This window comes from Myodes glareolus, chromosome 11 (assembly GCF_982192425.1).
Source record: "Myodes glareolus chromosome 11, mMyoGla1.1, whole genome shotgun sequence".
NCBI classification, from domain to species: Eukaryota; Metazoa; Chordata; class Mammalia; order Rodentia; family Cricetidae; genus Myodes; species Myodes glareolus.
Window position 1 is genome coordinate 86,010,049 of NC_142036.1, and position 21,386 is coordinate 86,031,434.

The window sequence follows — 21,386 nt, forward strand, 5'->3', positions numbered from 1 at the left end:
CTTGAGCAAGGGTGACACCCAAAGACAAGCAAATATGGAAAGGAGAAAGCTCGTGAGACCCCCAACTCGTAAGAACTACGGACAGCTAAGGATTGCTAAGAGGGAGAGACCCTCTGCCAGGAAAGAGTACAATTGGTTGTCCAATACCAAATAGGCAACTCTGAAAACATACATATGAGTAACATTATACAGACTGATATTCCTAAGTCTGCACATATTTATACATACAATCCCACACCCGTGAATATGAAAGAAAGCAGACAATGGGGGAAGTACTTAAGGTCTAACCATAGACAGCTGACTAAAATATTTTGCAAGTCAAGAGTTGGAAATAGAGATTATGGTTTAGTGAACAGTAGGAGTCTTTCAGAGGTTGAGATGGGAAAGTCAGTGTGGTCTTTCTCCCCAACCCTGCCACAGTGTCTACACGGTGCTGTGTCACCAATCTCTTTCTTGAGTTCTTTCATTTTCCCCTGTCTAACATGCTGAACAATGCTTTTGTAGTTCTATGCGGCATGAAGGTTTGGGGGCTGAGACAACAGCAGAGTGTGGTTCTGTTTCCACCTAGTACTCCTCTGAGTGTCTGAGTATGACAGAAGAGAAGATCCACCCTGATCTAGGATAACAAGCCGCCATGATAGGGTCAGAAGAGAAGATCCACCCTGATCTAGGATAACGAGCCGCCCGACGAATCGTTGTGCCAACAAAAACACTTGTGTAATGTGAGCTTTGTTTCCTTATTGAGCTGTGCCCTAGGGTCTGACATCATCTGCTGCTACCGTTCAGTCTAGACTCCTGTGAACTTTAGCGAGAATTCATCAAAAGCATTCCCTGATAACAAAGTCAGCCCCAGGAAAGACATCTGAGCATTAATCAAAACTGGTATGAAGGAAAAATTCTGGTAATGCTTTTAGGAGATGACAGTAACATGTTCTTGTTTTCAAGTATTTCCTAGGTGGCACACTGAGTATGTTTAGAAATATTTATAACACTATGAGGCAGCTATAGTAGAGGCTCTTTTAAGAATGGAATTCCTTTACTCTTTTATACTTCTCAAAATAAACCTTTGTGTTGTAAAATGTCAGAGGATGAGTTCATCCTTAGGCTCCTGGAAACATGATCATGTTATTTCGAAGTCCTTAACCATTTAGGAGGATGTCTTTGATATCATTTCTGTTACTAATTTCACTTATGTTGGTATTTAATGGCCGTGGGAAAGGTATTTGCATTGTCCTTTGTTCTCATCTTGGAAAATTTCCAAAATAAATCAGTCAACATACATTTTATTAATCTTCTCAATATTGAGCAGGAAAAGTCAAGTTAAAATCCCAAGAGTATTTCTGAACTGGGGTGTGTGTGTGTGTGTGTGTGTGTGTGTGTATGTGTGTGTGCTTGTAAGTATGCACAGAAAGGCCAGAGTTCAACATTGTGTGTCTTCTTCACTTATTTTCCACCTTTATTTTTTGAGAAAGGCCTTCTCATTGAAAATGGAACTCACAAATAGGCTATACTGGTCAACCAGTGAGCCCCCAGATTCCTCTTATCTCCAGCTCCAGGTCAGGAATTACAGCATGCGCTAACATTCTGTTTTTCAAATGGATGCTACAGTCTGGACTCAGAGTCTCATGCTTGCACACAAGCATTTTAGCTCTTAAGCCTTCTCTCCAGCCCCTGGACTGAGGTACCTATGAACGGATAGACACTGTGATGAAGGCAATAGGCTATTCGCTGGAGTACAGGACTGGGGCTCCGTGCAGAACAAGCTTGCATCTGTATTCTCAGCACTCAGGAAGCTGAGACGGGAAGACGCCTGCCACAAAGCCAGCCTGGAGATCATGTTTGAAATACCTACAGGAGACAATAAGATAGGAGTGATTATTGTATATATACATCTGCAGCTTTGTAGTGTGACAGGAAGATGCATCAGCCCACATTTCTAGAACCTGTTATTATAAGTAGCCAAAGTGACTTTGCATATGTAATTATAGTGAGAAGCATACAACACAGCATAGGATTATACAGGTTAGCTTAATCTAATACGTGAAAACTTCAGAGAAAAGATCTTTTCCTTAGAAAATAAAGAGAATCAATTTATTGGGCAACAAAAGTGGGGGAAAAGCCAAGGAAGGTTTGTCCCTTAGAACAGAAAATCAGTGTGTGGGCTGGGCACATGGCTCGAGGTGCATAAAGTGCCCATGGCTGAGTTAAGATTGCCAGCTCCTGAGCAAAAAACTAAAAAGGAAAACCAAAGCAGAAACTGGGTGTGACGGCAGAACCTGTGCTCCCATGTTGAAAGATAGGCAGAGCAGAAGGATCCTTGGAGTTTAGTGGCCTATCAGTGAAGTCTGGGAAGGTCAGGCCCAGTGGAAGCCCACAGCTCATAAAATATGGTGGAGAGTGATGGACAGAGACACCTGACAACAACCCCTGGGCTCGGTCTGTGTGTGTGTGTGTGTGTGTGTGTGTGTGTGCGTGCGTGTGTGTGTGTGTGCGCACGTGCGTGCGCGCATCCACCACCACTGCTCTTGATCATTGACATCCAAGTGTCTGTGACACTAACTGACACAATTCCATAAGGCCACATTTCCTGAGATCAAGGAAGGTGAAAACTCTTTCCTCCATATTCATCAGTGTTCAAGACATTTGCTTTGTTATTCTTCTGTCTGGGCTCTTATTGGTAGATCCTTTGAACTAAGTCAATCACTGTCTGAGAGAAGGATGCTTTGGTACACATCAGTAAAAAAATGAGGCTCTTTGGTCCTGATCAGTTACAGAATGAAAGCTAGACTTCTTGAGAAAGAACTCCCTCTGTGTCTCAGATTCAGTTTTCACCAACAGCTTTCTCTTTCCCATCAATGTGGAAACTCGTCTGAAAGCTCCTAGGAAACCAGGTGAGTGAAATCCACAAGACTCTGGGGTTGGCAGAAATCTGAGCATAGCTGTTTGAAATCCACTTTGTAGGTTTTACATTTTTTTCATCATTGCTTTGTTTCTTTGTGGTCAACATTGTGTCTAGTCTTTAGTGTGAACAATTGCAGAAGGGCCTGCCTGGCCCTCAAGACAAGACCACAGTGATGGTAGTTGTAATAGCCACCAATTAAAATCAGCTGTGCCCAGTGAAGTGGTCTGATGACTTTCACATGGTTAGAATAGAACCAAGGAATTGAGAGGAGAAACAGAAATGTTTGAGTATCAAGGAACATGGATATATGAGCATGCTATGACTATAAGCATCATCCTTGACCAGTCAATAGAGGTGATGTGGCCTGTTTCCTTCCTTCAAAGAGATTTCTTCTGCCATTTTTGTGCACTATAATCTTGGGATTATATTATATATTACTGCGCACAGCCAAAAGTAAGGACTGGGAAATGATGTTCTTCATCATTGAATGTGGAGAATGTACAGAAGTTATTTGGGATTCTTCTGCTTGGGAGACTTTTCTATTCTCCCCTTCCTTCCTTCCTTCCTTCCTTCCTTCCTTCCTTCCTTCTTTATTTATTTATTTATTTATTTATTTGGCAGCATGGATTCATGGTGAGCCTACACCTTTGATCGTTACACTGTGCTACTATACCTTTTGGCTGTGGCCACTGGATATTTTTCAGTTTCCTGTGTTGCCTTAACACAGTGCCATCAAATGGGCTTCCTTTTGGTATTTTTTCTGTGTTGGCTGCTTTCTTCCACTACACACTGTCTGAGGCTCATCTTGTATATTGTCTGTCCCAGTCCTAGACTCAGGCACATCTTGTTCAAGGAATTCTGGCTGCTTTTATTGATATTAATTCATAATGGTGTTGGTGATGGTACTAGAAGCAACTAGGTTGGATGTTCTCATTGTCACAGCAAATCTTTACTTCCGGGACCCTAGATAGCAGAGAAACAAAATACATGTGTGTATACAAACTTGTACAAACAATAGCTAACAGAATTCATATGCAATCATGGAAATGTCAGACAGGAAAACGCTGTGCACCAATGACTCTGGCTCTCTCAGGGTATGGATTATTTCTTCCCTTACCTATCTGTAGCTCCCACCTCCAGCTATGAGAATGGTTTCCACTCTTTGCCCTCAGTTTGCTGAATTGTTCTACTTCAGTCTAAATGCAGACTGCTTTCAGGTTATCAACGCATTCACCTGGAGGAGCAACTTCAACAACTAGCACATGCTGCTTGTGGAAAGTTTATTACTTTAATCTTAAAGGCCTTACTCATTTCCAGAGTTAATTTGATCATCACTTTTTGCCTTAATACACTTTGTTGAGCTTGGTTTGTACACATCATACGTTCTTCATATGATCCTAATGATCATTTTTACATTTTAAATTAATATTTTGAGAATTTTGAGTTTTATACAACATGATTTTTTATGTTTATCTCCCCCAACTCTTCCAAGATTAACCCTAATTTTTGCTACCCATCCAACTTTTTGTCCTTTTGAAAAAGCCCTTTGAGACCAATTTGGGCTTCCCCAAATATTTTTGGATGTGAGGTATTCTACTACAGGGTAGTCCACTTACCAGGGGCTACATTCATAGACAAAACCAAAGCTAACATTTGCCACTTTTTTCCCTGTCATGTGCCCAGCTCCCCTCTTCCATGCTGGGATTGAGTCTGGCTGTGGCCAGACAGGCTTTGTGCTGTTGTCATGATCACTGTGCCCCCATACACACAGCTGCCTTGCTGCGTTGTTCCCGTGCAGTCGTCCGCAGTCCCTGGCTCATGTACTCTTCATGCTCCTTCTTCCAAAAACTGATTCCTGAGCCTTGAGAGGGTCGAGAGGGGTGAGAGGGGTGAGAGGGGTGAGCGGTCCTTATATTCTCCATAGGGCTGATCATGCTGTAGTCTCTTTCTCTGCGTTTTGACCAGTTGTGGGTCTGGGTGTTAATCACCACCTACAGCAAATAGAGGCCTCTCGAATGAGGGTTTTTGAGATGAATTGGTCTATGACTTCAATGATAAATCACCAGGAGTCAGTTCGATGCTACGCCTATCAATGCTAGCTGCTCAATAGGCTCTCTCCTAGGGCCAATGACAGGTTCTTGGCCTTATAACAATGCCAGATACTGGTTTTATCTTGTGCAGTGGCACTTAATTCTGATCAGAAAGTGGTTGTTCACTTCGTAATTTTTATACCACTGCTGCACCAGAGGACATGTCTTGCCAGGTCAGCCCTTGTAGTTCACACAGTTCTCAGCCAAGTACCATCAATGGCGACTTTTCTCCTGCTGTGACTTTCATGGTCTTCCAGGGCTATGAAAGCTAGCCAGTAGGGGTCAAACTTCCAGGTCCATCCAAGTTTGATTTCACCATGTTCTATGACTCAAGTGTGTGATGTCTTTAGCAACAGTCTTACCCTTATGTTGAAAACCACTTTTTGGTGGGGGGTTACTTTTCCAGCTATCTAGGTAATAGAGTGTTGCCTTAACATACATGGTTGACAGAATTGCTTTGTAATCAACATGTAACGGAGCGCTGCCTTAACATACGTGGTTGACAGCCACTTTAGTGCAACATGGATTTCTGTGACTGTGTTCTCATACTCATCAGTAGAAAACTTGGCATAGGATGGGGTAAAGTTCTTGAAAGAGACACCCAAGGGAACTGTTGGACTGGCATGTCAAACTTCACATGGTTTGAGATGTGTAGTCATGAATAAAACCTGCATGAACAGACCTTATGGATGCTTCTCCACTTAATGGGAAACATTTCCTGAGTTCTCATAGGAATTCGGCTGGACAGTGTGCTAAAGTCTAGAAAACAACTATGTGAGAGATGTGTACCAGAACTGTAACATGAAGGCCAACTTGTTGGGGTATCTGTTCCCGCCCGGTACCCCACAACCGGCAAGTCCCAGAGAAAATCAATCACACAGAGTCTACATTAGGTTATAAACTGATTGGCCCATTAGGTCAGGCTACTTATTAGCTCTTATAACTTATGATACCCCATTATCCTTATCTACGTTAGCACATGGCTCAGTACCTTTTCCAGCGGGGCAGCTTACATCTTTCCTCTCCGGTGGTCTGGGCAGAACTGGCAGAAGGAGCTTCCTAGAATACTCCCAGTCTCTTTGCTCCACCTCTACTTCCTGTCTGGCTTTCCTGCCTATACTGCCTGCCTGGCCAATCAGCGTTTTATTAAAATATGATTGATAGAATACAGATAATTCTCTGTATTCTGAACACCACCACTTTGAAGGTATAATTAACCCAGGAAATTTTTATAGTCATGAGAATATCTTAGCTTAAAAGACATAGTATTTTAAATTTGGAAATCCAGATGGGAATCTAGCAGGTGTTTATTATATAGGTGAGAGACATAATTGCCCTTTCAACTGTATCAGGATGTGAACACTATCATTCTTCAGTGATTGGAGATAGGATGTTGCCTGTCTGATGTTACTGGGATTATGAAACTTTCTACTGCAGAAGAAAATTGCTTCCTTTAACAGAATGTGACCATCATTGCATACCCTGCACCACATACTGAAAATTTTCATGTAATAAAAACAAGGTAGTTACTTTTTGGGGGCCCTTGAGTCATACCCATGTCAGAGCAAACACAGTTAAGAATTTTATTCACAGTCACATGGAATCATGGAATTTACAAACCCTGTGTCTAACTCCAATATGATACACATATATGCATGCATATAATTAATGAGCAGGAGTAAAACTTAAAATAAAATTCCACGATGATTGTTATTCTCAACTTAGACTTCTAGAAATTAATAAGTTACATACGATGTAGTTATTTTCTCTCATATTAATCATCGCTTTCAAAAATATCAAAATATCACTTAGTTTTAAAGAGAAGACATAATTTCTAGCCCTTGAGAACAGTCCTGTGAGGTAGTTTTAGGAATCTATGCTGGTTAGTTTTTGCCAGCTTGACATACACTAGAATCACCTGGGACAGAGAACCTCAGCTAAGGAATCACTTTCTTCAGATTAGCTTGTGAGTATATCTGTGGGGTACTTTCCTGATTAATGAATGATGTGTGAGGTCACAGCTTACTGAGGCAGTGTCACCCCTGAGCACCTCTTCTGTGGTTTTTATGAGATGGCAAGCTGATCAAGCCATCGAGAGCTAGCCAGTAAGGAGTTTTCTCCTGTAGACTCTGATTCAGTTCCTGACTCGCTGCCTTATCAAAGAATGGGAACCTGCAAGACAGATCAGCCTTCCCTCCCCAGAGGGAGTCCTAGTCATGTGCCTGTCTATCACAGCGATAGAAAGCCCACTAGATGGGAGCTTGCGTGGAGAGTGGAATTGCGGTGATGGAGCTGATGGCGGATCTTTCTGGGGGAGGGGGTTTAGGAAAGACCTTTGGAACCTTTAACTGTTGAGAGCGTAATGAGACGTTACAGGAGTGTGGAGGATAATGCAGATGGTAGAGGCCTGGCTTGTGAAGTTTCAGAGGGAAGCTCTCCTGTTCATGTGATGTTTTGGATTAAAGTCTGCGGAAGTGAAACCTTGACTTTATGGGGACAAATGATGTCGACTCTCTGGGGCTGCGGGGGGCCATCCTGTCCCGCAGGAATGAACGCCACCAAAAACGAGAATTCCTTCTCTGGTCACATCTTTATTTGGAGCATTCCCTTGAGGAAAATTGGGGGAAGGGACGATAGAGCAGGGACGAGAGAAAGCTTAGAGAGAGAGCGTTGGGCCCCGAGGCAGCTGCTTTTAAACGGCGGAGCAGCCTGAACGCTGTCCCGATTGGTCAATGCCACTCTGCTGGTCTGAGCATGTGCAGGCAAGGGTGCAGGCAGGGTTGCTCAGCCCCACGTGGCTACCTCCAAACTGCAGGACCACCTGTGCCTCCAGGTGGCTCCCAACATCTCCCCCTAATTATTGTCTTTAAGAGCAATAAGGCAAAACTATTTTCCAATCTGGTCCCCACCTAGACGCAGCATGCCAAGGATATCTCTGCTCCCACCCATTCCTAAGGAAGGAAAAGGCAAAGTAGAGTAAGAGATAAGAGGTTGCACAGGGTGTTGCTCAAGTCGATGGTGTGAAACAGCTGCTCTTGGCACCGCCCAGAAGGTCATCTCTGCTGTCTCCGCACGAATCTTCCACAGCAGGACACTCAGCATCCACTGAGTCATCTTCTTTATCTCTCTTGTCAGTCTCGCTGGCATCCAGATGTATGTCAGCATTCCTAGAAAAACATAAACAAAACTCTCCTCCCAAATTAACATTTAAGAGTATTAAAAACTCTCAGTGTAAAAATTCAGCACAATCAGTACTGGAAGTAAGCTGGTTTTGAACTTAGAGATCTGCAGGTCTCTGCTTCAAAAAGCAAATCTTGTTTGCCTGTACCAGCAAAATTTTGAATTAAAAATTAAGTGTATAGAATGCAAGAGAAATCCTTTCTCTGGGGGAAGCTGTCACTGGTAGTGTAGTCCCCCTCTATTGTTTAAAAACCAAAGCAGTTGTCACTGGGAATTGAACTTAGGACCTTTGGAAGAGCAGTCAGTGCTCCTAACCTCTGAGCCATCTCTCCAGCTCCCCTATTCAGATGGAAAAAAACCTCTAGGTAGCATTGTTCATTCCACCCGTTGCCAGGGGCAATAGGTAATGATAACCAGGTTGACGCGCCTTTATTATGATAATTAGGACCAGTTCTTTGAGGGAGAATGGACGTCGATCATCTGGCTACTTCCTGCTGACAAAGGGACGTTGTGAATTTTTTGGGGATAAATGTTTTTATCTGACTAATCTTTTGGCGACAAATGTTTTTATCTGACTAAATTCTTGGCGACCTTGACTGAGGGCGGCAGCAGCGGAGGCGGCGGCTGCCACAGCTCCGCCTCTGAAGCCCATTATGGCGCGCTCCGCATGGCCCGAAGGCATGGCTCCGCCCCGGGCCGTGGGCGGGCTCGCCGGTTATCCCGTAACTGCGAACTGTACCTCAGCCTCACCTCAGGCATTGAATTCGCACCGCCAAGCTCCGGCGAGGGGGGCATCCGCCCACCCGTGGGGGGGCTTCTCCTGCCCGGTCCGCCCGCGCGCAGAGCCCCGTTCTCTGGGAACTCATCTCCGCCCGCCCATGATGCTATGGAAACACAGTTTTTCCGCAGAGCCGATTCAGCTCCTCTCTGCTTTCTATGGCGCCGCTGCTCACCACGCAGCTTCCGCCTCAGTCAGGCGAGTCCGCTCAGGTGTTGAAAAAGTCCTCCAAAAACCATAGCCCCGCCAGAAGGCCGGGACATATAGCCTCTGATGTCACACGGACTTTAGCCCGCCCGCGACCTGGCTATTCGCAGGCCTCTGCGGACTCCAGCAAATTTCCCGCCAGCAACTGGTTAGCATGGCCATGCCTCCCGAACGAGCTAGCACTGGAGAGTGCAATTTTGCGTCTCCCTCCTGAGTAGCTGGGATTACAGGTGTGCACCACCGTGCCTGGCCCACTTCCGTGTTTTTAATCAGGCATTACCGCTCAAAGGCGGGCCGGCTGCCGCCAGCACTCTCAGCACGATCAAGCAGCTTGTCTTTCTCAGTCAAAAATTAAAGTTTTTTGTACGTGAGAGCCAGAGACTGAGCTCTCTTAACAAAATTAGGCGAAAATCACCTCCAAAAGCTCTGTGGCTCTTTAAGAACAGGGAAGGCAGTGATCAAGTTTGCCTCCCTACGAGACTGTTGCCTCCAGTCTCTATCAGCGAGTACGCAGGTGGACGGAGAGGGAGCGGAAGCCGCGGTCTCCCGTACCCCATCGTCCTCAAAGTCCCGCCTTAGTTACCTCGCCTTTTTTGCTGCTGTTTACATTCCTCCTGCACTGAACTTAAGGGATTTTTCTTCCCCGTTGCTTTCTGTACCTTCTTTCAGATACCTTAACTTTGATTTTTTTTTTTGTATTTTCTTTTCTATTTAGGCCTATCCTTTGAAATTCCTTTTTACATTTCTTTTCCTCCCCTTTCTGGGGATTTCAACCGACGTCACTCACCGCTCCATGTTCTCAGAGTTCTGAAATTCAAGGCTCTCTGTGCTGGTGTCTGATCTTGGCTTTTTCTCCCGGGCTTTCTCAGGGTCCCCCGGCGTAGTTGTCAGGGTCCCTCAGCGTCCGGGGTTTCGAGCACCAGTTGCGGGGGGCCATCCTGTCCCGCAGGAATGAACGCCACCAAAAACGAGAATTCCTTCTCTGGTCACATCTTTATTTGGAGCATTCCCTTGAGGAAAATTGGGGGAAGGGACGATAGAGCAGGGACGAGAGAAAGCTTAGAGAGAGAGCGTTGGGCCCCGAGGCAGCTGCTTTTAAACGGCGGAGCAGCCTGAACGCTGTCCCGATTGGTCAATGCCACTCTGCTGGTCTGAGCATGTGCAGGCAAGGGTGCAGGCAGGGTTGCTCAGCCCCACGTGGCTACCTCCAAACTGCAGGACCACCTGTGCCTCCAGGTGGCTCCCAACATGGGGCTAAAGAAACAGCTGTGCTGACTGAGAGACCAGCATTATTGAGGAGAAATCTGGGAAGTATTTCTTCAGGATCAGCACGCGGAAGCTCTCAATGGCTACATCAAGTGTGCAGCTGAACTCGGGAAAGAAAGCTATAGGGCTTAAAGGGGTCCTGGAGGACAGCTGAGGTTGATAGTGGGAGGAGCCTTGGCGAACGTGTGAGCTCAGTTGCAGTGGAGACACCAAGATTGAAGAGATCACAAGAAAAGCAGAGGTTTGGCATCATGTGGTAGGGTCACCATCCCTAGAGGCTAGAAGGCCATTGGTGAAGCTTCAGCCCCATTTGCAGTGGAAACCAGAGTGTACTGTGATTGTAGGACACGGGACAACCCCCAGGGACAACGGCGTGTATAGAATGAAGCTGATCTGGGGTGGATAAGAAAGTTAGCAAGTAAGCCACTTTCCTCCGTGGTAATGTTTCAGCCTCAGTTCTGCCTGTCGGTTCCTGCCTTGGCTTCCTTTGATACAGACAAACCAAATGAAGCCTGTCCTCCCAAGACCTGGTTTTGATAATGGTGTTCAGCACAGCAGCAGGAAGCAAGCGAGGGCCGATTCTGTTTGCTGGAATCCGTTCACAGGCTCATCTCACATTCTCTTAGCATTCATAACCTTTTCAGGGCCCGTTACATCGTAAACTCAGGAAGATTCTGTTCTGCAGTCTGCCGTAAGCAGTACAGTGCTCTCTTATGTCCTGTGACGTGAGACTCGTTACCGAACCACGGTTCTACCGTTTTTACTTCCAGCTCAAACTTCCCTCATCATCAGGGAAATCAGGCTCTGACTAACGGATATCAGGGCACACTCAGAACTGAATTCTTCTTGCTGTGCCAATTCTGAGGCTGCCAGGCAAAACAAGTCATTGAATCCCAGCAGGCTTTGCTATACCAGATACCACACTCTCAAGCAAGTCTCATTCAGCAGAACCTAGGCTCCAGTGGAGATTCCCTCAGAGGCCAGCGGGGTTCAGGTTGTTAACTATCTCAGTTTGGGAGGGGTGAGGATTTTATCTTGCTGACCATAGGCTAAGCTGTTTAGGAGAATAGTCAGATGAATAAAACTCAGATGGCTGATGGGATGGGTACTTAGGCTCAAATGAACTCATTGACTTGAAATTAACTATAGAAATGTTACATTGAGCACATCCCCATTTTGAAAAATCAATATTTAGTTTAGATCAAAGCTAGTGCTCACATTTACTGTCAGCTATTTATTCTCAAAATCAGATGCCATTGTCCGGAGCTGTGGCAGAGCTGCAGGAAAATTCTCTGGACTCCTAAACTGAGGTGATGCTGCTGGGATCTAGGAAAGCCAGCTTGTGAGAACCCAGCCCCCTTGTCATTTTTAACCTCGAAAATTTCTTCCTCAAGCTTCCCTGTGCTCTCTGGTTATTTTTATGCTGTATTCTGTCTCCTTTTGGTTTGAAAAGGCTAGAGCTGGGTCTTTGGAGTTGTCCTCTTGAGGGAAAGTCTTTGGATGGTATGGCGAGTTGAATGAAAATGGTTCTCGAGATCTCATGTATCTGAATGCTTGGTCCCATTGGTGGGACTGGTTGGAAAGGATTAGGAGGCATGGCCTTCTTGGATGAGGTGTGTCACTGGCTGGGAGGTTTCAAAAGCCCATATAATTCTGATTTAGATCTTGCTCTTTCTGTCAGCTTGTGGATCAGAAGTGAGCTCTCCGCTATTGCTTCACAATGCCTGCCTGCTGCCCTGCTCGCCACGGATTCTTCCATGGGACTCATGAGCCCCCTTAAATGCTTTCTTTTATAAGTTGCCTTGGTCATGGTGTTTTTTCTCACGGCAATAGAAACGTGACTGAGACAGATGTTCAGAAGGAATGATTGGGAATAGAAACCTCTGAGACTGAAAGACACTTCTATTCATGTTAAAAATTAACTTTTCTTCACACTTCTTTCACCATACAAGACTAAATAATTCAGAGCACACTCCCCATTCTTGGTCACTGAGTAAAAAAGAATTAGCCATGTTAACAGCACCTTTTTTTTTTTAAAACTTTTGAGACAGGGTTTCTTTTTGTAGCCTTGGCTGGTCTGGAACTCACTGTGTAAACCAGGTCATTTTGAAACTCCTAGGAGCTGCCTGCCTCTTCCTCCTGAGTTATGGGAATAGAGGCATGTGCCACCACACCAGCCAGTAGCATATTTTTGTAGAGCGCAATCAGGATATGACTCATCTCTCTTTGTCAGAATTCACTACAGGGTTTGTTCAGGTCGGGTGAGTCATGCCAGCATCTTCAGCCCTGGGAAACGACTTTCCCCTGTTCATCTGCACCTCCCTAACTCCATCCAAAACACAATGTGGTGGGCGGGGGAGGGCATCGATTAATCTGGGAAGTCACCTCAAAGTTACTGCGTTCAAGTAAGGACAGAATGGTTCACAACGGTGAGATAACTCGAGAGTAGGGGTTGTTATGTTCCTACAGCTCTAGGGCACAGTTCCTAGGCTCTGAAGTCTTCAGTCAAGACTGGCTTGAGATCTAGAAACCGAAACAATTTCATGACCTCATCAAAACAGCCCGAGAATGGAGTAATGCATTTGTAATGCAGACTGACCTTGGAGGGCAGAGGATTTTGATAGACAGTTCATCTTTGTATTTAATCTGTCCTTTCGAGGCAGCTTTAACTCAATCAATTATGAGAGCAAGTCTGAGTTCTTTAATTTTTGTTTGCTGTATGTTTTCCTAATCTTTTAGCCACATTTCCCAACATTTCGGTCCTGAGTCTGAAGGAGTTTGAACACTTGCTCTATCTTCTTTTCATGTTTCTGGGCTTTCCAGGCAACGTTGGTTTGACTGAAGACAGGAAGAAGCAGAGCAAAAGCAAGAGAACCCACTCCGCTGTGTTCCTCAACTACGCCTTCTGTTGTCACTGCTCCGCCCTTGCTCACTGAAACATTTGTGAATGTGAGTAGAATGTCCTTAAATCCAGTGGTTCTCAAGGGAATGGAATGAGTTGGAAGCACCTGTTCTCAGGGGACAACATCTTTGATGTGAAATTGGCTTGTGATCCCCTAGAACCACATATGCGATGGAGCCATCTGTAAGTACGTAGAAAGATGCAGTGTGCCTTGTTGCTGCAGCATCCGTCACAGGGCCTGAAGATCAGGAAGTGCTAAAAAGGTGGAGGAAGGCCACTTTTAAAACAAGAGCATCCCATTGCTTTCTCAAACGCTGACTTGCTCAAGAGTGTCCTCTTTCTTAGTTTACGCTGACTCATACTGTCTCTGAGGCGAAGGAAGACGTGTCGCCATGTCTCCAAACATAAGCCCGAGAGTATCTCTGACCCTGTCAGTTTTCTTAATTCCATGTTTTTGCATTATTTTAACGTCAACAATTGAACTGTGATGGTTTTCTTCTGCCTATAAGCAATTTTAGTAGTATTTTTCTCTTTGCTAAACTTAGTATAATTGGAAAATTTTACATCCTCTTGTGTTATCTCCTTGATAGCTGGATTTTCCACACTATCAGTGCTGTGTTGTTTCTAGCTCTAAAACTTTTTAGGTTTCCAGACTAATCCTCAAAGGGGCCTTAATTTTAGCTGTCTCTCTCCATATTACCACACTCCTCTTAATTTCTTCTTTCTTTCACCATTTGACTCTCAGGTTCCACACCTCCACCCATAATTACCTTTTCTATTTCCCTTTCCTAACAAGATCTATCTTTATTCTCTACTGGCTGGTTTTGTGGGGCAACTTGACACAGGCTAGAGGCATCGGAGAGAAAAAAGCCTCAGTTGAGGAAATGCCTTCATGAGATTCAGTTTTAAAGCATGTTCTTAATTAGTGATCAATGTGGAAGGGTCCAGCCCATGGTAAGTTGTGCTGTTCACAAACTGGTGGTCCTGGGTCCTATAAGAACACAAGCTGAGCAATCCAAATGAGAAGAACCTAGTGTAGACCGCAGTGAGCAGAAGAGCCAGTCCAAAACATCATGGGAGGTGAGAACTAACAACCAGGTTGTTCTCTGACCTCCATGATACATGGAAGCCTGGAAAGACAGACACTTATATAAAGGTGCACACACACACACACACACACACACACACACACACACAGACACCATGTGCATATACAATCATGAGAAGGGGTAGTAACATAAATATAAAAAATAATAAGTGTGTGACTGCAAAAAATAGAGAGGATTAAAAACTCTCAATTCATCCAACCTAGAATAAATTAATAAAATTAAATGGGAAAAATGGGCAATAAAGCACATAGACTGGGATAATAGAAACAAAGATACTTGTAAACAAAGATGAGTGGAATGTAAAAAAGAATATTTATAACGTAAGTAAATGCCTCAGCTCACGAAGAATGCCACTGATTTTAAAATCCAGCTATGACATTGTAGGAGACACACAAAGCCCAGGGTCAGGAAAAGCATGGCTGTAGCGTTGACAAGATAGTGGTTGTTCAACATTCTTACCGCTCTCACACAGTTGCTCTGTGACATTTTCTACCACAGACTCTGAGATAGAATAGTTCCCTTTCATATACATTTTGGAAGATATATATAAAATTATATTATATATATATATATATTCATACATTTAAAACCCACATTTGCCAAAGTTTAGTCCAGATTATGCGCTGTATGCTAGAGACAGATACACTTCTAAAAGGTCTAGGCCTTTGTCTTTTCCAGTTCCCAAATGGGCCCCCGCTGACGGGCACCAGCATGTGAAGATTTAGCCAGCACTGGCAAGGTGCACTTTCATTTTTTTTCTAAACTTCTACTAGTTAAGATTCATAATGGTAAGCACGATTACTAACTTGATCTTCACAGCAGTTCAAGGTTCATGTCGAGAGAAAAGAACAAGAGATGAAGAGAAGGAGGAAGGAGGCTCTTCCACAAATCTCCCATTCCAGCACGACCACATGCATTAACTCATGCCTGCAGCTTTTCACCCAACCCAAGGCAGCAGGCGAGCATTCTGACAGAGGCATCCTGTAGACAAACAGGTCTCATCATGAACTCTGCCACTTGTCAATATTTAAAACATAATTGCAGTATGGCTACAGGATTAACGTCCCTGGGAATTCAGAATACTGCAAGGTGGTTACGGGATGGAATTCCTGAGAACTCAGAATGACGCTTTTCAAAATCCAGCTATGACATTGTAGGAGACACACAAAGCCCAGGGTCAAAAAAAGCATGACTGTAGCGTTGACAAGATAGTGGTTGTTCAACATTCTTACCGCTCTCACACAGTTGCTCTGTGACATTTTCTACCATAGACTCTGAGATAGAATAGTTCCCTTTCATATACTATGAAAGGCTAGTTTCTTCTATGTCAATAAAATATTTCAAATGAAATCATTAGATTTTCATTATGAGTTAGCCTTAATTTTAAATTTCAAAATATAGTCACTATTTTCTGGAAGTCAATAAACCCAGTACTATATTAAATTGAAGAATTTAATGACTATATAAGACATACTCTACTGACAGGTAAATGAGTCATTGGTGAGTTCCTTGGCCTCATGTCTGTTGGTTGCTGTATTCAATGATGCCCCAGATTTGTTCCTACAGGGTTTGTGATCAAAAACTACTAGATAGCTAACATATTCATTTCAAGTTCCCTTTCAACATCTTTCTTGGTGAGGTCAATCTGAAGAGTCTTTGGGGGCAGAAATCCCCATTCTACCTGAGGAAAGTTGCTAGGTACTTGTGCACCCATGATGGCAAGCTCTATTCATTGTTATGTATGATGTGGGTCCAGCTTTTTAAAGTTACAAAGTACCAGAGGGGCAAAAATAGAATCCTGCTTCCCACAGAGGGATGAGAAGACAGGTTCTTAGTTTATTCTAGAAGGAACCGTTTCACTCATTCTGTTTCAGTCTGACTTTGCAGACAGCGAGAGTGAAAGACGCCCTACTCTTATGACTGTTTGCAGTAAATCATGTGGTTCCTTGCTTAGAAACATAGATATCCTGAGCTGGAAGCAGCCTTTGAGATCAGTCCCATAACCTTACAGAAGAGAAGAGCAGAACCTAGAATAAAAGCAGCTTTTCAAGGCAACAGATCCAGTCTTTGGCCGAGCTGGAGCACGGATACACATTTGACTTGTTCTGCTGCCCCTTTTGCTTCAGCACACAGGCCTGCTTTGCACATTCATACCCCAATAATGACCGAGAATGTCATCTATTTGACCTGTTGGCTTGTAGTGACTCTACACAATCCGTCACTGTGTGTATTCATCGGTAATGGTCTTCCTTTATATGCCTGGGGACCGCTGCATGATGACAGGACGGGAAGCAAGGGTGTTCTGACCTTTGAATCGACGTGTGTTGTGCTCTCTTCTAAGCAGCTAGATTCTAGATCAGTAACACTATTATGAATTCTGTAGCTGGCCAGGACCCCTCTTCAGAACACTAAACTAAGGGCGCTCACATGGCTTTCATTTCCCATCATGCATTGCTTTGGTGAGTTATTCTGTCAGCCTTGGTTGTGGTATTATTTGACATTTCTGATCTGACTTTTTTAACCAATGTTTTTTACGTTACTGCTTTATTTGATCTTAAAATATAATTCCTTCTTATAAGAAAATAAATAAATATATGTAGGATTAATTTTCCTAGGTAGTTTTTATCATTGCAGAATTTTTGATATAACGCTTATTTGGAATACATCTCAAAAGTGTTCTCTGTGCAACACAATTAGTTTATCATCTTCAGTCTTGGCTACTCTCTATAACATGGACATGACATGAGGAAATTAAGTTATTTGTAACTTGTATGCGTAATTTTATTTGCCTTAACTATGTCTGAACCTGAACGTAAACCCACAGAAGATAAACAGCAGAATTTTCATAGGAAGTATTTCATACAAACATGAAAAGTTGTTAATCATCATTTTATTTTTAAAATTCTTCTAACCAGATAAAATATTTACTTTATTATACATTTACTTGACAGTGAGAAGTCATTAATACAATTGACAAATTCCTGAGAGTAAAGGCTAACTCTGAAGGATGGCTTTACCCCACTATTTTATATTTATTACATAAGAAAATCATTCACCAATATGTAATATTTCATAAAGTAGCTAAAACTTTATTGATAATGCTAGTTCATATTTGCAATCTCTTCAGGGTCTATAATAGACCAACTTTGTTTGAAAATTAGTTTACTTTGTAAAGTAAGGTCAGATATTGCTGAGTTGAAAAACGGAATGTCTCATTGGTCCTTCCTTCAGCGTTTCTAAGTTCTCAACCATGTGAGCCCTTCCTTGATGGGCCTGTCTGCAGGATGTTACTTTTATACATCCCAAAGAGTAGAGAACAATCAACATGCTGTAAAGATTCCTGACTGAAAAACAAAAGCACTCTCTTCAACCTCAAGAAAATGTGTTCCAGTAACAAACCTTACCTAGAAATCATGGACAAGCAGAGCACTGATTGCATCTGTTTAGTTTTCATTAGGTAAGCAAGACAAACATCATGGCATGACAGGTTGCTTAGCTGATCTCTGTATTTAACAAATTACATTTGTTATTTCAAACAGCATATAAATCAGATATAGGGCTACCTCATTTGGTGAAACAGCCACACTCTACATGTGCTCAATGTGATTACATGGAAGTTGACTGGCAAACCTGGGCTGGGTCTTGACTGTGGCTCAAGATCTGACTGTACCTATGCTGAGACACAACCCCAGGTCGACTTTGACATCGCACGACTTAGGATATGGAAGTGGGAAGGTGTCGAAAAAGGTGGCTGCTTTTGCCAGTGGTTTGGCTGGACATGCCTGCAAAAGATTATCATGGCTGGGCTAGTTGCCTGCTCATGCTCCCTGACAGAAGGAGATGCTGGGAGATCATGGACCCTCGCTTGAGAATCTTGTCATTCCCCTCCACCAGTTGTAGGCAGTTCTGTGTTAATTGCACTTGGCCTCAGAGAGAAGCTAGAATATGAAGGCTTGAAGAACTAGGGAGGCCACCACCTCCATTGTGGAGCTATCATTCTTGCATCCGTGTGACTGTTTTAAGGCCACTCACACCTTCCAGCGTGACTGTTTTAAGGCTACCCATACCTTCCAGTCTGTTTTTAAGGCCTCTCAGACCTTCCAGTGTATCTGCTTTAAGACCACTCACACCTTCCAGTGTGAGTGCTTTAAGGCTACCCATAGTTGAAGCTGTAAACTCTCCTCCATTGCTCTGAAAGGAAGACTAATAGCCTCATTGCTTCCCCAGAGTGAATTTTAGTGGAATCAGTGGAACATTAGCAGGAATGGTAGATATTATTTACATCTCTAGAGAAGGAGCTTTTGGAATATACTGCATTAAAGGGGTGATAATAAAATATTGCAGTTAAAACTCAGCCACCAAGGCATCCTTCATGACCAGTGTAAGTCTCGTTCTTGTCCTGAGTTTTTATTTCTCCTGGATGCATGTCGTAGAACTCCACACAGCTGTGCTATCTGCTTGCTACTCCAGTGATTCCCCACTAGGCTACGGAGCACTAGGAATGGGCTGGTCTAGTAGGGAAACTGAACCAGGAGCTGAAATACATCCTCAGTGATGCTAACGCAGAGTGCAGTGAGCGTGGCTGACCTACCAGGGTGCACACTTCAGAGGTTGCTGTTGACAGGCTCCCCCTGAGAGGTGGCTCTCTCCTCTCCTAGGTACATACATGGAACAGAGGAAGCCTCGAATGAGTGAAGTCTTCAGTGAATGTGTGTTGTTGACATTGCCGCTGCTATGTCAAGAAGGACCTCAAAGCCACAGAAGCAAAGAAACTGCAAAGCTTCTCACAACCCACATGAGGCTGAGGGAAATGGCAAAACTGACTTCTGGGTACTGAGTGCGGGTGTTGACAATGTGAGCAGAAATGTTGACCACAGGCCCAACACCATCTTTATTGCCTGCAGAGACTGCTCCTTCTGAGATTAAACCTGTGTCCGGGATCTGGCTGTGATCTGTAGACTCTGCCTCCTTGTCTATCTGTATGTAATAACCCTGCCTTTCTGTTCGACTTTACACAGTAAACACTGTTTCTGGGTACTGTGGCTTCCTAGAGAGCCCAGACCACCCAAGGCCAGCTTTCTTTCTGTGTGTCTTTGTGTTTGTCTTTTCTTAGTTCCTTGACTCTGCCAGTCAGAGTCCCCAGAGCTGTGGAAGGAAGGACGCAGCTGTAAGCATTGGTTCTTAACGTTTTCAAAGAACAGTACGGCAACCAGACCTGATGGGCCATGCAGACCAGGGAATCTCAGAAGGAAGTCAAGCCAGGGAGCTGCCGCTTCCTTCAAAGCACCTGCTGAGTCTTAAATTGTCAGTCAGGCAACAAAAACGATTGGTGTTCACTCCTCAGTTTTGATTTGCTTGAATTTTGTATGAAGCATTCGGCCTTGTGGGGCTCACCTAGAACTGAGCTCCGTTTTTATCTGAGCTTCCTGAGGTCTATGAGACTCTAAATATTCCTACTGTGGTAATGTTAATGTGAATACCTCAATAGGCTCTTTTATACAGATGTTTGGTTCTTAGTTGGTGAACTGTTGAGGAAGCATAAGGAGATTGTGACCTTGTTGAAGGAGGAGTGTTATGGGGTGGCCTTTAAGGTTTTCACTAGTCTCTGTCTTCTCTTTCTCTCCTTCCCTCCCCTCTTACCCGGCCCCTCTCTCTCACTCACTCCTTTTCTTGCCTCTCACTCTCTTTGCCCCTGCTGGAGGATTAACTGGAAGCCCTCACCTAGTGCTCCATCCTGCCTAGCTGCTGCTGCCATGTCCCCACCCTGACGGTAAGGCACTCACCCTCAGAAACCATAAGCAAGCCACCAAGTAGGTGATTTCTTTGATGAATTGATTGGAGCATAATGTCTCTCCACAACAGCAGAACCCACAACTGAGACATTTAACTACCACCTTACCTCTCTCATAGGCCTTTGCTGCCTGTCTCACGCAATTTAAGACTCAGCAGGTGCCTTGAAGGAAATTGCAGCGTGGTCTCCTGATTTCCACCTCCAAATCCCTTGACTTCTTCGAGCATCAAGTTCTAGGTGTTGTAATTGTTCTCTGAAAACTTTAAAGAACTTGCTTGTGTATTTATTCTCAGCATGGAGCCTGATGTAAGCTGTACAACCACAGAGATATATGTAGGACACCAGCGGACGTCGTTTCTGAGACAGGACCTGTAAATATATGTAGGACACCAGAGGATGTCTTTTCTGAGACAGGACCTGTAAAACCCCTATGTTGGTGACATGTTCCCACTTCCCTGTACTAGGTTCTGATTTAATGGTGAAAGTTGGTGTCACCAAACATACCAAATGCAAACAATGAAGTTTAATCTTAGCCAGCTTCTCAGTGCCCTTTTTCCTGCTCTAGCCCTTGTTCGGTCAACTCACCAGAGGTTCTAGTTTGGCATGACTTCTCAAACTCAGAATTGTTTATGGTGTCTCTCCTCACTGCCAGACTGTAGTCTTCTCCCCATATGCTCAACCCCAGCTCCCGCCGGACCTTCCCTCACCCATTAGAGACGACTTAGCCACTGAGTGGCCTCCTTGAAATTCTAGCATCTTTTTCTTTTTCCATTTTCCGTGTTCTACCTGGGGTTGCTTTCCGAGAGTCAGCCAGTCTGAAGTCACCGTACTGCTTCAAATCATTCAGTCACGCTCCACTGACCGGCGGAGAAGCCTCAGCTTCCTGAAGGAGGCATAAGATGCCGCACGTACGGCTAGAACCTCTTTGTCCGGTTGCACTGTAGACTTCATTTGCACACATAATTTATTCTAGTTTGCTTTCTATTTCTGTGACAAACAGTGACCAAAAGCAAAGCAGTCTGGGGAGGGAAGGGTTTATTTAGCATGCAGGTTACAGTTGTCACCAAGGGAGCCTGAGGTAGAGCTGAAGTCGAATCCATGGAGGAATCTACGCTTACTGGCTTGCTCTTCAGCCCTTGTTCAGCTTTTGTCCTTCTGCAC

The 21,386-nt window shown here is 44.1% G+C and overlaps 1 long non-coding RNA gene across 1 annotated transcript; it reads right to left on the minus strand.

Moving 5' to 3' along the window:
* Positions 1–1,449: 1,449 nt before the first annotated feature.
* Positions 1,450–21,144, minus strand: LOC125388008 (uncharacterized). Its single transcript, XR_015739336.1, has 3 exons — positions 21,012–21,144; positions 20,334–20,594; positions 1,450–1,848 (listed from the first exon to the last, which is right to left on the minus strand). It is a non-coding gene; the product is annotated as an uncharacterized LOC125388008 (long non-coding RNA).
* Between the last annotated feature and the right edge of the window lie 242 nt (positions 21,145–21,386).